The 12,957-nt window shown below is 36.7% G+C and overlaps 1 protein-coding gene across 3 annotated transcripts in view; it reads left to right on the top strand.

Moving 5' to 3' along the window:
- Positions 1 to 12,957, top strand: part of MAN1A2 (mannosidase alpha class 1A member 2) — a 164,396-nt gene that overhangs the window by 99,743 nt on the left and 51,696 nt on the right. The window lies entirely within an intron of this gene.

The raw sequence follows: 12,957 nt of genomic DNA, 5'->3' as shown, positions 1-12,957 counted from the left end.
CTTCAGGGGAATCGGTTTTTAAAAAATAATGTTTATTTGGAAATGTGGAACTTGCACAATCGAAATAAAATACGGGTTTAGCAAGGGTGTTCTCTCTTAAAAGATAGGAGAACTAAAACAAAGAGAAGATGTAACTTTGCCCTTGGTATAACACAGTTGGGTTCTTTTTGAAACTAATAAAATCATAATGAAATTGTAAAAAAAAAGGTGAAAATATTACTTAATTTTATATGTGGGAAATAATGTTTCATCTGTCAGCAAGAAATTATGCTGGTGTTTGCTACCAAGAGTAAGAAAACATTTGCCATGGAATTCTGGGGGCTCCCCTCAAGGAAACTGTCCTTTATTTTGTGAAAGGAAAGCACATTGGTCGATACAGTTACATCTTTCATGGATCTGGGAATAAATCTCAGTCTTTGGCTCCTCTTCTGTACTTTTCTTTTTCTCTTCTGGAATTCTTTACATGTAGCTCATTTTTCTCTTTATTTTGAGGAAAATACAAGATCTGTCCCTCTACTGAGTGGAGATGATACTTTTTGGAAAAAAGAGAACCCCAAAGGCAGCATTGCTAAAATATAAAAATATGCTTTTCTTATTCCAGAAAAGACTACGGGTTTGGATGTCTGCTTAGTAACTTGGGTAAATTTTATTAAAATTCTAAAGTACATTTCCCCTTAGACTTTTATTAAGATTTGGGAATATTCTAACATCAGGAAAAAATTACGTTCAGTTCCTTCCTTATGTCATATGCCAGTGTATATTCTATAAGGTATAGCTTACATTGAACTGTAAAAAGTAACATAAAAATACTGCAGAATTTTCATTTTTATTTGTTTGTAATCAGGAAAGCATTCTCCATAAAGAAAACGGAATCAGTTTTTACTATCTAAACGTTAATCTTTCAGGTTTCATAGGGAAGGCAAATAACGAGCTAAGGAAATACATTTGATTGTATTTGGAAGCCAGAGTTTTCATACCCTTTCTATATCAAGAACTCTTATAAGATCATAAGAAAAAAGATGATCAGTCTCAGTAGAAAAATACACTGAGAAAAATGGGTTCATGAAAAAACAGAACACAGACAGTAAACAGCTGTTCATTTTGAACCCTAACAGCGGTGTGACTGAAGAGATACGGTACGCGGAGACAGCGTAATGTGCCAGCGCCCTCCTTCTGTGCGGACTGGTGCCGCTCTCGTAAACTTGCAGACACTACCCTCTTCGTGTCCTATTTGTGCATCTCCAGAGATCAGTCACCAGAGATCTGTGTCCCTCTTCCCACTTCACCACTACCCTGATCAAATCAATGCAACTTTTATGTATTTTATTGAAGTGTAGTTGACATACCGTATTATACAAGTTGACCTTTGAACCACGTAGGGGTTAGGGGCACAGTCGAAAACGTGTATATGACTTTTGACTCTCACCCAAAAACTAAACTACCAAGAGCCTGCTGATTCATTGAAAAGCCTTACCAATAACATAAACAGTTGATTAACACAAATTTTGTGTGTTATATTCTTACAATGAAGTAAGCTACATAAAATATTAAGAAAATAATAAGGACTAGAAAATACATTTACAATACTATATTGGAAAAAAATCTCGCAGTTCGTTTGTTCAAGGGTCAACTGTATTAGTTCAGATACGCAACATTAGTGATTCTCCACGCAGCTTGTAAACAGAAGACACTATTCTTTATCTATTAAATTGATAAAGGAAATGGACATATCCCTGTACCCAGAGCTTCAAAACCTGAAAATTTGTATGTGCTTTGAACCAGTGATTCCTTTCTAGGAAATTTGCACATACACACACACACACACACACACAATTTATTTACGGTAGCTTTGACGTTATTTATAATAGGAGTAACTTGGAAACTTTCTAAAGCAGTCTTCTCCAATAGGACTTTCTGTAATGAGAAGCATATTCTGTATCTGTGCTGTCTGTACAGGCGTCACTAAATGCATATGGTGTTGAGCACTGGAAACGTTAGCACAGTTGTAGAGCTGCATTTACGTTTATTTACTTTTAATTGATTTAAGTAAATAGCTACTTGGACAGTGCAGTTTTAAACATCCTGTGAAAGAGATTTAGGTCACAGAATACTTGGCTTAGGTAAGTTATTATCTTTGTGTTTTCCTAAATGCTTTTTATTTTCTTCTTTTTCTTTACCTTTATTAATCTAAATTTGATAGTGGACATCTATCACTTTTAAAGTAAGATTAAAAACATATTTTTAAAGGCAGGTTTATTGAGAAACCATAATTTACCCATACAGAGTATACAATTGAGTGGTTTTTCATATTTGTAACCATCCCCAACATCAGCTTTAGAACATTTTCATTAACCCCCAAAGAAATCCTTCGCTGTCACCCATCTATTTGCTTGTTCCCCACCCCCTGCAGCCTTAAACAACCACTGATCGACTCCTGTGGCTCTCTAGATTTGCCTCTTTGAGACTTCTCATGGAGTCACATACTGTGTGGTCTTTTGCGATTGGCTTCTTTGATTTAGCAAAATGTTTTGAAGATTCATCCATATTATACCTTGTATGAGTATTTGGATTTTTTTAATGCCTGAATAGTACTCCATTTCATGGATATACCACTGTTGTTTATCCATTCATCAGTTGACAACTTTGGGGTTGCTTCCACCAGGTTATTTTTCGCTGTTGTTCCCTTTTAAAATTGATATGTAGTTAACATACAAAATTATGTTAGTTTCACGTATACAACACATTGATTCTGTGTTTGTATACATTATGAAATGATCACCTTGATAAGTCTAAGTTACTGCTGTCACGATACAAAGTGACAGTATTACTAACTGTATTCCCCTGTGCTATACATCATACCCCCCTGACTTGTTTATTTTGTAACTGGAAGTTTGTAACTCTTAATCCCCTTGCCTATTTCTCCCATTCCCCCAACTCCCTCCCTTCTGGCAGCCATAGTTTGTTCTCTGTATCTGTGAGTCACTTTTTGTTTCATTTTGTTTGTTTGTTTGTTTGTTTGTTTTAGATTCCACATATAAGTGGAATTATATAGTATTTGTTTTTCTCTCTCTGACTTCTTTTGCTTTGCATAATAATAACCTTCCAGGTCTGACTCTGTTGTCACAAATGGCAAGATCTTATTCTTTTTTTATTGCCAGGTAGTAGGCCATTATAGATCCACTACATCTTCTTTATTCATTTATCAACAAACCTTAGGTTGCTTCCATATCTTGGCTATTGTAAAGAATGCTGCAGTGAACATAGGGGTGCCTACATCTTTAGTGTTTTTGCTTTCTTTGGATAAATACCAAAAGAGGGAGTGCTGGATTACATGGTAATTCAATTGTTAATTTTTTGAGAAACCTCCATACTGTTTTCTCTAGTGGCTGCAGCATTTCCTGTCCCCACCAGCGGTGCACAGGGGGTTCCCTTCTCTCCACATCCTTGTCAGCACTTGTTATTTCTTGTCTTTTTGATGACAGCCATTCCGACAGATGTAAGGTAGTATCTCATTATGGTTTCGATTTGCATTTCCTTGATGATTAGTTCTGTTAAGCATCTTTTTATGTGGCTGTTGGCCATCTTTATGTCTTTTCTGGAAAAATGTCTCTTCAGGTATTCTGCACATTTTTTAATTGGGTTATTTTGTTGTTTTTTTGTTACTGAGTTGTATGAATTCTTCATGTATTTTGGATATCAATCCCTCATCAGGCATATCGATTGCAGATATTTTCTCCTATTCAGTAGGTTGCCTTTTTCTTTTGTTGATGGTTTCTTTCACAATGCACATTGAAAAAATTTTTTAAATGTTTTATTTATTTTTGAGAGCAAGAGAGAGAGCACGAGGAGCCGGGGGGAGGGGGGGGTGAGAGAAAGACTGAGAATCTGAGCACCGCATGGGACTTGAACTCACAAACTGCAGGATCATGACCTGAGCTGAAGTCAGACACTTAACTGAGCCACCCGGGCACCCCACAAATATTTTTTAAAGTTTATTTATTTATTTGAGAGAGATGGAGAGTGCAGGTGTGGGGGAGGGTCAGCAAGAGAGGGAGAGAAGGAATCTCAATCAGGCCCCACGTTGTCAGCACAGAGCCCAACATGGGGCTCATACTCATGAACTGTGAGATCATGACCTTCGTCAAAATCAGGAGTTGGCTGCTTAACCAGCATAGGCCCCCCTGTGCACAAACATTTTTAAATAAAAAAGAGGATGTCATTTTCCCCATCAAAATCTTAGAATACTGAAAAATAAAAGGCACTGTCAGAGCATCACCAGCCTTTAAAATGACGAACAGAATACCATTGATGGCATCTTAGTTATTGAAAATATAACTTTTTCTCTTCATTAAACAGTACTGTGAAGATTGAATTATGACATGAAAAAGAATGAAATTGGGTCCTTACCTTATATCCTATACAAAACTTAGCTCAAAATGCATCAAAGGCCCTAAACTTAAGAAATAAAATTATAAAACTCTTAGGAGAAAACAGGGACACATTTTCATGACCTTGGATTTGGCAGTGTTTTCTTCAGAAGGAGAAGTAACCAAAGAAAAAGTAGTAGATAAATTGGATTATATTAAAATTAAAGTAGTAGATAAATTGGATTATATTAACATCAAAGGACTCTCATGACAGTGGAAGACAACCCACAGAATGTGAGAAAATATTTGCAAATCACATATAAGAGTTCAATATCCAGAATATGTGAAGAACTTCTACAACTTAACAAAAATGGGCAAAGAACTTGAATAGACCTTTCTCCAAAGAAGACCCGCAAATGGAAAATAAACACACGAAAAAGATGCTCGTCATCATCAGTCACTAGGGAAATGCAAGCACAAGCACAGTGAGGTTCCACTTCACACCTGCTATGAGGACTGTAATCAAAAAGACAGGAAATACGTGTAAGCAAAGATGTGGAGAAATGCCTTAGACATTGCTGTTGGGAATGTACAGTGGTGAAGCCACTGTGAAAAACAATTTGGTGGTTCCTCAGAAAGTTAACTGAAGACAACCCATTGTGATCCAGCAGTTTAACTCCTGAGTACATACCCCAAAGTTTGAAAATAAGGACTGAGGTACTTGTATGCTAATGTTCACACAACTGTTATGCACAGGAGCCAAAGTAGAAACACCCCAAGTGTCCAACAGATGAATGAACGTGCACAGTGTGGCACATGCACACAGTGGAGCATTGTTTCGCTGTGACAGGAATGAAGATCTGACACACGCCGCAACACATAGGAGCCTGGAAGGCGTCGTGATAAATGAAAAAAGCCAGTTACGGAAAGGCTAAGTACTGTATGCTTCTGCCTTACCAAATAGTCTAAAGCAGTCAAGTTCATAGAGTCAGAAAGGGGATTAGAGGTTGAGACTTGGGTGAAATGGGAAGGGAGAATTATTACTCCATAGTTACAGACTTTCTGTTTGGAACGATGAAGAAGTTATGGACATAGTGGTAGCTGTACAATATTGTGAATGTAATTAATACTTTGGAATAGTACACTTAAAACATTAAAATGGCAACTTTCATGTTACATACACTTCATCACAGTTAAAAAATTGCCATAAAATATTTCATTCTTCCTTGTTTTCCTTCTCACAATAAATTTAAATTACTTCTTCAGAATATGTTCACTCTTAGCAGTTACCAATTTTGAGAATGTTACAAAAAAGAATTATCCACTGGTTATTTTAGCACGGGGACTTCAAAATCCTAGGGAAGCTATCCTAATACCCTTTTAGCAGCTGTAGTCTTGACTAAATAGTCCAATTTGTTCCTTTTAATGTTTTTGTGTATTGTATATCAGCTTCAGAAAAGTATATCATCCATTATTGTCTTTGAGCACTATACATCTGTCACATCTATAAATAGTCTGCAAAACAAACAGTGAATCAAACTGAAATTTAACAACCCAGTTTTGGCTAACTGTATTGTAATTAGAGTAATGGTAGTGTCTGCGACGTGCACATAGCAATCACAGAGACTAATTACTGGTAATTACCTTCAGGAAAAGTGCTTGGCAACAGATATAAAAGAACATAGTAAGGAACCCAGATTTAAAGGCACATCATTAGTATTTTTTTCTCTTTTCTCCCTCTTTGTTTTTTCACTAGCTTTCCAAAGCACAGTGCTTAGCCTCTGCCATTTAATGACTAAAGTGAAGAGAGTGTAGGAAATTGTTCATGACAGATTCAATATGTTTTATACTACTAAATTTAAAATTGTGGGAAAAACAAGCCTGAGTATGAGTTAGAAGACCAACCCCGGCTTTCTTGCTTAATAATTTACTGTAATAATTTAGATGACTAATTTTACTTCTCCATGTTTTTGTGTCTTCATCTGTTCTCATTATCCTTTTTAAATAGGATGATCATGTAGGTCATATTTTTGAGGTACTGTGTCTGAAAGTGCTCCATAATCCATGACATGCTACAAATATTGGCTTTCCTCCTAGAATTTCCTATAAGGAAACATCAGGAAATGCCTTCTGTTAGAAACCTGCCACTAACTTAATAAGGCTGAGGCAGATCATGTGAGTCGTTGATATTTAGTAGTGCTGTATAATGTGTTATCAATTTCCACATCCTCAGAGGACCATAGAGTGACATGGTTCAGCAGATTTGACGCCTTGGAAGACATGATTCAGCAGTTTAAGGAAGAAAGTCAGATTACTGGCTGATAAATTTTGTAGTTCCCATGGATCTCAGGCTTCAGTTATTTATTCATTCATTAAGCATATAATCTTCAGCTAGAGCAACAGCCTAGAAGAGCTGGAGAGACCTGTTGTCCCAGAGCCCAGGTAACTTACAGCCAAATCTGTAAACCCAGCAGTAATTCACAGACCTAAACAACATTTCCCCGAAACCATGATGCCAAAGACTTTTGCCATTCTCTGCTACTTCACCTCCTTTAATTCTTGTATGTCTCCATTACCTTGTATTCTTTCCTGCTCATTTGTTAATCCTCCCTGTGGATTACACCATACCTAGAAATATTTGTGGGCAGCCAGTACAAAATAGAAAATGCCCTGTGTATTATTTTACTGACTCTTCCTTGTATAAGTGTCATGTTCCAAAGTGCCATTTATGTTCTTTAATCACTCCATGCAAACTCCCATGGCTCAAGTCCATTTCATATTGGTAACTCCCAAGTGTACACTCCCAGTCTCTGGATTTCCACATACCTGATTGCTTGTTTGTCATACCCATTTAGATATCCAGCTAGCACCTCAGATTCCACATGCCCCAGATTCAGACTCCTTCTATGTTAAACCGTTTTCTCCATTGTTCACCCATTTGCCCAGCCAGGAATCTAGACATCATCCGTGATTCCTCCTTTTTCACCTTTTTTTTTTTTCCTAGTAAACCTCTGATAGGTTTCAACCTGAAAGAGAATAGTGTCTTCAAGAAAGATTATTTGATTGTTTTAAGATGTTAATAAACATTTAAATTCAGTTGAAGGGTAGATATTATAGATAAAACCAGCCAAGAGGGGGAGGATCCCTGAGAAGGAGAAGAAGGGTCCAGAGCTAGATGAAGTATGTGGAGAAGGAGTATTTCTTCCTCTTTAATCAGCAGAGGGAACAGATAAAGTGATATCTAGGGGTACAGAAAGTTGAAAGACATGTTTATTTAGAGTTCCCTGTCTCCCCCATCAGTGGTCTGTATTTTTCTGTGAATTGGGAGGCATGGATGTGTGCTGAGAGTAGGCAGACGCTAGAGCAGTAGGGGACTTTGGAAGAAGAGATTTTAAATACCTGCTTTAAGGACTGGGAAAGAACAGTAATCAGGAAGTGATCCTAAAGTTAAGCAATGTTGAGGTTCTCATTCATGGTTAAAGTTTTGAATTTGGGGATAATAGTAGAGCAGATTGTCAGACTGACAACTGGGCTGATGTTTTTACTGGTTGGGTACAACAAAGCGATGGAGCAAGGATCCTGAATATTTGGGCCAGAGGATTGACGACCTGTTGCTTCTTTTCCTACCAGCTTAGGCTGCATAGGCTCCTAACTAACCGGGGAATATTTGAGTACTTTACCTTCTATCTCTCCTTCAAATCCTAAAACTTGTATCAACCCAGCCATCTGCCTTTCCCAGTTGTAGGCTCAGCTGAGCATTGCCGATGAAAACCATCAGCAGTGTATGTTGAAGTTACCATAAACTTATAATTTCCAGTTCCAGCTGGATCTCCCATACCTCTGACAGTTGTTTGACTTTGGTCAATTTACCTCTATTCCTTACTCTCCCCAAGTCTTCTGTACAAACCTATCCATCCCCAGCTCACTTTTGACCATTTCCTTATTTTCAGTTTTCTGAGCAATTTTATTTAGGTATATTTTGATTAAAAAGTTTTATAGAGTATTTATAGAGATTAAAAATTTTTTTTTTAATTCCAGTGTGATTCTCAGTATTTTTTAAATGGAGTTAAATTTGTTGCATTAATTGTAGCTTAGGACTAATTTCAAGTATCTTTTTTGTTTTGTTTACTTGCTTTTTTAATAACAGCTTTATTAAGGTATAGTCGGGGAGTCTGGGTGGCTCAGTCAGTTAAGCGTCCAACTCGATTTCAGCTCAGGTCATGATCTCATGATCTCATGACTCAGTTCGTGAGGTCGAGCCCAGTGTTGGGCTCTTTTCTGACAGTGCAGAGCCTGCTTGTGATTCTCTCTCTCTCTCTCTCTCTCTCTCTCTCTCTCTCTCTCTCTCTCTCTCTCTCATTCTCTCTCTCTCTGCTCCTCCCCCACTTGTGTTCTCCCTGTATAATAAACAGGAAATAATTGACATAATTAACTGTACATGTTTAAAGTATACAGTTTAGTAAGTTTTATAAGTGCAATCATCACTACAATCAAAATAATGAACACATCTGTCACCTCTAAAGGTTTCCTCATTTCCCTTTATGATTCTTCTTTCACTCCCCTCCTCACTTCTTCTTCCAGCAACTGCTGATCTGCTTTCTTTCATCGTAAATACATTTGCATTTTCTAGACCTTTATATAAATGGAATCCTGTGTATGCTTTATTTTTGTCTAGCTTCTTTCACAGAGTATAATTATTTTGAGGTTTGCCCATGCTGTGTTTATCAGTTCTGAGTAGAATTCCATTTTCTAGAACATCATGATTTGTTTCTCCATTTACCTGTTAATGATCATTTGGGGTGTTGCCACTTTGGGGCTCTTACAGATAAAGTGCTATGAGCATTGACCTAACAAGCCTTCATGTTGACATCTGTTCTCATTTTTCTTGAGTGAAGACCTAGAAGTGGAATGTTTGTATCAGATGGTAGGTGTGTATGCTTAACTTTGTAAAAGCTGTCCAGCTCTTTTCTGGGGCGGACATACCGTATTGCACCCCCATGAGCAGATTTCTTCCACCCATGTACCAGCACTTGACATGGTCAGCCACCTCCTTTTAGTCACCATAATAGGTAATTTAGACTTCCCAGATCACCAGTGAGATGTGTATCTTTCCATGTGCCACTTCTCATCCATGTGTCCTCTTCAGGGAATTGTCTGATCAGAACCCCCCTCTACGGTTGCCCATTTTTAAAATGGATGTTTTCTCCCAGTCTTTGACGTGTCTTTTCATTCTTTTAATAATGTTAAAGAGGAAAGATTCCAGTTATGAAGTCCATTTTATCAGTCTTTTTTTTTTTAATGAATTATTCTTTTGTGTCACATCTAAGAAATCTGTGCCTAACTCAAGGCCATAGAATTTCCTCCTGTGTTTTCTTAGGAAAATTTCAGAGATTTAGGTTTTATATTTAGGTCTGTGATCTGCTTTGAGTTGACTTTTACATAGGTATCAAAGGTCTTTTTTCTTTCTTTTTTCTTCTTTTCCTTTCTTTCTTTCTTTCTTTTTTTTTTTTTTTTTTTTTGCATATGGGTATCTAACTATTCCATACACCCATTTGTTGAAAAGATTATTTTTTCTCCACTGCGTTGGCTTTGCACCTTTGTCAGAAATCAGTTGTGCATATAGGTATATACGTTTTTGGATTCTTTTCTATTCTGTTGGCCAAGTTATCTGTTATTATGCCAATGCCATGCTATTTTGATTACTGTAGCTTTATTACATACAGGTGTTGAAATCAAGTAGTGTTAGCCCTCTGAGGTTTTTCTTTCCAAAACTGTCTTGGTTATCTAAGTCCTTTGTATTTCCATATTAATTTCAGCATCCTTTGTCAATTTCTATAGAAAACCCTTTTGGTATGTTGATTGAGAAATCATTTGGGAGAAATTGACATCTTAACACTGTTTGACAGTTGACATCTTCAAGCCCATGAACAGGTTCTATCAGTCTCTCCATTTATTTAGGTATTCTTTATCACTTCTCTCAAATATTCTGTCGCTTTCTGTTCACAGGTCTTCCACGTGTTTCACCAGTTTATCTGTAGATGCTTCGTATTGTTGATGCTGTTAAAAATGATACTTTAAATTTCAGGTCCTTATATTTTGTTGCTAATATATGGAAGTAAAATTGATATAGTGTGTTAATCTTGTATCTGCAACTTGCTAACCTCACTTCTTAGTTCTAGTAGCTTCTTTATAGATTCCATTGAATTTTCTTCATAGATAATCTTATTATCTCTAAGTAAAGATAGCTTAATTCTTTATTTCCAATATGAATGCCATTTATTTAAATTTAATTCTTTTTTTTTTTTTTTTTTTTTGCCTTTGCACCTGCTAGAGCCTGTAGTGAAGTGTTGAAGAAAAGTGATGAAAGGTGATGAAAAGTGTCTGATTTCTGATCTTAGGGAGAAAGCATTCAGTCTTTAACATTAGGGTTTTTTTTAATGTAGATGCCATTTGTGTTATTAAAGGAGGTCCTTTTTCCTGGTTTGCTGAGAGTTTTTATCAGGAATGGCTATCAAATTTTTGTGTGTGTGCATCTATTTTCTTTTTCGGTTTGTTGAGTAGAGTGAATTACATTGATTTATTTTTTTTAATATTTATTTATTTTTGAGATAGAGACAGAGCATGAGTGGAGGAGGGGTAAAGAGAGAGGGAAACTTTCTCTAGGGTCTGAGCTGTCAGCACACAGCCAGATGCAGGGCTTGAACCACGAACCACAATATCATGACCTGAGCCAAAGTCGGACGCTTAATTGACTGAGCCCCCAGGCACCCCAACGTGTTTGATTTTAAATGTTAAACCTGCTCTGTATTATATCTAGAATAAATCACATGTATTTATTCTAGATGTAATACATTATTAGCCTTTCAATATTTTCTTGTAATTGATTAGTTAAAGAAGAGCTATTCCTCTGTAGCTTCTTTTTTGTTTTTGTCTGGTTTTAGCATTATGATGATGCTGACCTCAGAATGAGTTGCAAAGTATTCCCTCTTCCTCAGTTTTTTAATAAATTTGCACAGAATTGATACTGTGTCTTCCTTGAATGTTTGATAGAATTTACCAACATAGCTATCTGAGCCTCGAGTTTTCTTTTGGGAAGGTTTTTAAGTACAGTTTCAACTTCTTTGACAGATAGAAGGTTGTTCAGATTATCTATTTCTTCTTAAGTGAGTTTTGGTAATTTCAGTCTCTCAGAATTTGTCCATTTCATCTAGTTTGGGTTTTTTTTGAAATTTATTGGCATAAAGTTGTTAATAATATTCCCTTGTCCTTTTAAAATCTGTAGGTTCTGTTTAATTGATTTTTGCCCCAACCTTTATTATTATTTGTCTTTTTTTAAAACCTACTTTTGTATTTAATTTGATTTTCCTTTTCTAGCTTCTAAGGTAGAGGCTGAAGTCATTGATATGAAGCCTCTTTTTTTCTAATAGGGCTTCATGCTGTTAATTTTCCCTTATGTACCACTTTACTGGCATCCCACAAGTGCCGATATGTTGTTTTCATTATCCTGTGAGTTTATAGTTATCAAATTTGGAAAAGTGTTGGCCATTATTTCTTAAAATAGTTTTTCTGTCATATCTCTCCGAGATTCTAATTATCTGTGTAGTAACCCACCTAGTTCACTGATACTTGTTTCTTTCTGTTTTTTTTAAATTTTTTTGTCTGTGTTTCATCTTCAATGATTTCTATTGCAGTGCCTTCAAGTTCACTGATCTTTTCTTATGTATTATCTGATCTGCTGTTAATCCCTTCCACTGTATTTGTTTGTCTCTAACACAGTAGTTTTCATCTTTAGAAGTTCATTTTGGATCTTTCATATCTCTCCCTACCTATTTGAATATAGGTAACACAGTTGTAATAATTTCTAATATTCGTCTCTGGTCATTCTTCCATTTGTGTTAATTCTAGATAAGTTTTGACTGGTTCCTTATTCTTATTGTGAGTTGTTTCTTTCCTGCTTCTTTGCATGCCTGGTAATCTTGGATTAGGTGTCAGACATTGTCAGTTTTTTCTTGCTTGAGGGCCAGATGGTTTTCTTTACTGGAAATTTTCTTGAGTTTTGTTTGGGTACAGTTAAGTTACTTAGAAACTATTGGACCTTTTTGTGTCTTGTATTTTATGATTTTTTAGGGAGTTCTGGTGCCTTGCTCATCTCCTCTGTGTTCTCTATTCTAATTCCCCACGAAGTATGAATTTTTCTAGTCTGGCTCAGGGAAGAGGCATTATTACCACTAGGCTCTTTGTGAGCTCAAGACAGTCCTTTTGTGCTGTTTTTCCCCAGTGTCCGATGGTTTCCTCACATGTGTGTGCCTCTCACTACTCTGCTGGATGCTCGAGGGAACCCTTTGCAGATACCCGGTTTCTCTTTCTGTGCAGTCTCCTCTCTGGTACCTTGGTCTGGGAACCCTAGCTGCCATGGGCTTTCTGGATTGTGCGTTATTTTCTCCTCCCTGTGCTTCTGCCTGGAAACTTTCTTGAGGCAATAATATGGGGCAGTCGTGGGACTCACCTTGTTTAGTTTCCGTATCTCAGAGAGAACACTGTCCTTGTTGCCTGTTGCTCAGTGTCTTGAAAGCCATCATTTCACGTACAT

The sequence above is a fragment of the Suricata suricatta genome, chromosome 8 (assembly GCF_006229205.1).
Source record: "Suricata suricatta isolate VVHF042 chromosome 8, meerkat_22Aug2017_6uvM2_HiC, whole genome shotgun sequence".
Lineage (NCBI taxonomy): Eukaryota > Metazoa > Chordata > Mammalia > Carnivora > Herpestidae > Suricata > Suricata suricatta.
Note: the sequence above shows the minus strand (reverse complement) of the source record. Positions and strands in the feature narration are given on the sequence as shown.